The sequence below is a fragment of the Amblyomma mixtum genome, chromosome 2 (assembly GCF_055824585.1).
Source record: "Amblyomma mixtum isolate Tamu chromosome 2, ASM5582458v1, whole genome shotgun sequence".
NCBI classification, from domain to species: Eukaryota; Metazoa; Arthropoda; class Arachnida; order Ixodida; family Ixodidae; genus Amblyomma; species Amblyomma mixtum.
The window spans coordinates 179,115,946-179,120,069 of NC_143013.1; positions in this window are offsets into that span (position 1 = coordinate 179,115,946).

Here is a 4,124-nt window from a genome sequence, read left to right on the forward strand (position 1 = left end):
CGCTCCGTTCGATGACGTTCTACGTCACACCTGCGGTAACTCAGGACGTTCTACGTCCGCCGCTTATGAACGTGGGTTGGCGCTGATGAACACTCTCAAGGTTAGGTTACTTGTAAACATAAATACCCCCGAAAGCAGAAGAATTGACAGCCGTCGCCGTAGCTCAGAGGTAGAGCACCGGACGCGTAATTCGGAGGTCGTGGGTTCGGATCCCACCGGCGGCAGGTGGTTGTTTTTTCTTCTGCTTTTATAATCAGTTATCTTTAAACGATAACATATTCAGTAATATTCTAAATTGATCAACACCACAAAATAAATCGGTTGCAGGTATCTTGGAGGGCTCAAGCTTGTCTGTTCGCCTGGGGTCGCCCGTGGTTTAGACCAGAGATAAGACTAGACTGGGAACTAGACTGTTTTGTATACTTCGCGCAACCAGGCCCTAGACTATGCCGTGAAGGAAGGAATGAAACGGGGAGCCCATTATGCAGAGCACCTTTACGAATAAGCCATGCGTCTCTCGTAGTGGACAGTGCTTCCTAGTCAAGTGCAGCGCACAGCCAGACGCAGCGCCAGGTCAGTTCCGGCTGTGGCGGCGGCGTTTCAATGAAGAAAAAACGTGAAATCACGTCCCTGTCCTATGTCATAAATGCGGCATATAGCACGAACCCCAAGTCGCTGAAATTTTTCCGGAGCCTTCAATTTCTGCGGTTCCTTCTATCTTCCCCAGGGCACCTGATTGGGTAACTTGGCTGTTCATCCTAAAGTCTGCAGCGCTCGGAAGCATGGACAACACGAAAGGGACACCACATGCGCCACATTTTTTATTTCCCTTCCGCTCTTCTCTCACTGCAGGTGAGGGAGGCGCAAAAGGCGCTCGCGTCCTGTCCTGTATGAGCGCATGTTGATGTTCCCCCGGAGGCCTAATTTATTCCGGAACCCTCCACTATGGCACCTCCTCTTCTCTTCATTCACTTCAACTTTGCTTCCTCCTCTCATGACACGGCTCAGAATGAGCGATAGGGATCGAGGAAACATTAATATCCATGGTAAAACAGCGCGGAAAATACACGAGGACGGAACAAACGCGACAACACGAGCGCTGACTTTCAACTCACTGTTTTACCATGGATAGTAATAACCAACTTGCCCACTTTTCTGTACTTCGAAACATTAATTTTCCAACCATAACCTGGTCGCCATCTCAATCCTGATAGTCGGAGCTCATATCGCCCGCCACATTGGGATATGGGCAACGAGCAATGGTCACAGTATTCGTCGAGGGCAACAGGAGAGGCGGCCCAGTTTTCTCATGATTAGGGTACCTGGGTGAATAGGGATCTGCATTCAAAGTAGTGTGGTGACTGTGTCCACCGTATTACCCATGATACTTTAGTGGTGCGGGAGAGGCTCATTTTCTTAATCATTTATTATGCCTCGAACTACTTCATATGTCCACCGTAACTGAAGTGTTCACCGACAAGTGAGACAGCTACCGCACCTTTCATTTCCTCAAAACAATTTTTTTTTCGTGCTCCGCTTGAGGTGTTCACTGAGAGATTGCATGTTGGTAGTCCCAACTACACATCAGTCGGGTACCTTCGCCTTAAGAGTTGCAACTCTACAAGAGATATCATAACTTCTCGTTAAGACAGTCTGATGAATGGTCATTGAAGGTGTGCTGGAACATTTAAGGCACGAAGCCTGAAAAAATGCGAAAGAAGGCAATAAAAAGAATAAGTTCACCACACAACAATTATGCGGAACAGAGTAAAAGACACGGGAATCTACTCCCGGATTGCGGTGAATTATCACCGCCTCGGAGAGTTTCGTGGCCTTTTATGTGCAGCGCACTGTTCTGCAGTTACCAGACTTCCATGCGAGGGAGAGCCCAAAACTGGAGCGCGGAGCTCTTACGGCTCCCTCGAGAACTGCTGCTATTGCTATGGCGAAGTGTGCCGCTTGTATAACGGACTAAGTTTCTTATCACCTAGTCCCCATGGTTCTTGGTAACTGTCGTTTCTACGGCCGTGAATAAAGGAAGCAAATTATATTTTTGGCTTATTGTTCCAACAGGCTAGGCCCTGTCAGTCCCACCGGAGCTTTGAGCACTTGAGATTGATCTTATAAAAGTTCATGGGTCATGTTTTACGTCATCGGGCATAATTCAGCCATGAAGTTCAACAAGAACGACATAGTTAATGCGGAAAGCCGGCATTAATGACTCGTTGTAATGAATAGAGTTGTCGACTCAGACACATAGAGTATTTTTTGTTCTGGTGCCTTCATCGCTCGCGGGAAGTCATGCGAAAAGGGGGCCGAATACAGAGCTCCGATCCATGCAACTACGTTGTGCTGCCTTATGTTTTAGTGGTTCAACGATATCCAGCAGGAATTTTTTTGGTCACCCTAGAAACTTCACGTGCATCATTGTACTTCTTGAAGGAGCTCAGAGAAAATGTCAACATTTCCTAGACAACCCTCCGAAAGATTAAATGCAATCAATTTTCAAGCACTACATTGTAGGTTGTTTTCAATGCAAGCGAAATCATTCTCATTTAGGGCTCAAAAGCGCTGCAATGACTTGTTTACCCACCATGACACACATTATATTTTGATAGATTAATTCCTAAGCTTTAAGAAATGCACATTCGGCCTTCGTGTGCTAAGTGCCTTCTTAGGCTTGCAGGCAAATTCAAATTCATGGTACGGGAATAGTACGACTGTGCGGTCAAAAAGGAGTACCCGTACCGAAGTTCTGTTCAACCACTTCGTACATCTAGTCAACATAACAAGATTTCAAATACGAATAAACCCTCCTCCTGCCCACACAACTCAAACACACCACGTACTCTTGCAAATACTATTCATGATTTTTCTCCAAGTGCGGCCCATAAGATATGGAGGCATTTTGCACTGCAGTTTCTCAAATGCATTCAGCGGAAGTTTCATTTTATTAGCGTACAGCTTCGCGCTCTTCTTTGGGGCCTAGCTGCAGATAGGCTACAGATTTACCACCCTGGTAAATAATGGCATCTTTGCCTGCATTCAATGGAATCAAAGCTCCTCTAAATTAAAAAAAATTGCTAAGCTTTAACGGAGTTAAACCGAGTAGACGTGCAAAAAGACGTGTTTAGCCTGGTTGACTCATGGTTTTACATTGCTGGGTCAAGAGAACGTCTGGCGACTGTTAAACTCTCGTTATGCTCTGATCCATATTAAGCTGACCTGATCTGTACGATCCGTAGATGTTCGTTCATGGAGATGGCGAGGCGCGCAGTCCAGTGCGATTGTGTGTCGCAGTTTAACACAAAGCGTGCTCGGCTAAGGCGAATACATGAAAAGATTATCATGTCACATCGGCTCGAAAGTGGATGCCCAAATAATATTCGCAAATATTCAATGAACACGCTGGATATTGTTACGGTGCATAGTTGCTAGGAGTGCCCCGTAATAATATAATGTCTAGCGCATTGCAAGATAATCTTTTCAGGCTTGTTCACGCAGCAGGATTGGACTTAGCTCACCTGTAATGACAGATAGTCGCCTTTTCTTCTTTTTTCGAAGTTGTTCCCATTGGTTTATTAAAACATTTTGGCAGTTTAGTTTCACAACCCTGTTTCCAAACTTTGCGATTTCTTCAAATTGTACTGAGCGCCCCTCTTAACTAGGGTTTCAGAAGGAAGATTTTGCATCTGTGAGGTTGTTGACAGTTCGATTTTCTAACCAGTACTTACATTCTGTTTTGCGTAATAGAATATCAAGAGATTTGATAGCGATGCCGTTTCCGCCGCCATTGTATTAATCTGTGTACTTTGGCCTCATTGGTCCTGAAGTGTGTGTGCAGACGCCGCTTCGTCCTTGCACCACAACATTTTTCTATAGGTTGCACACCGAAACTCTCCCTGTTAAAACGTGGCCCCGCAGGAAGAGCATTTTTATACCTTCTGTAAACTGTCGTGTATGATATGAACCCAAAACCGTTGAACACTGTTTTATCAACAGCGAGGAGGCTATTTTATTTTTGGATGTGCTGGGAAGGACGCTAAAGATAGACTATGCTTTAAATTCCCACAGTTTACTTTACCTTGCGGCCATTCAACCAGATTACGAACCCTAGTTATATT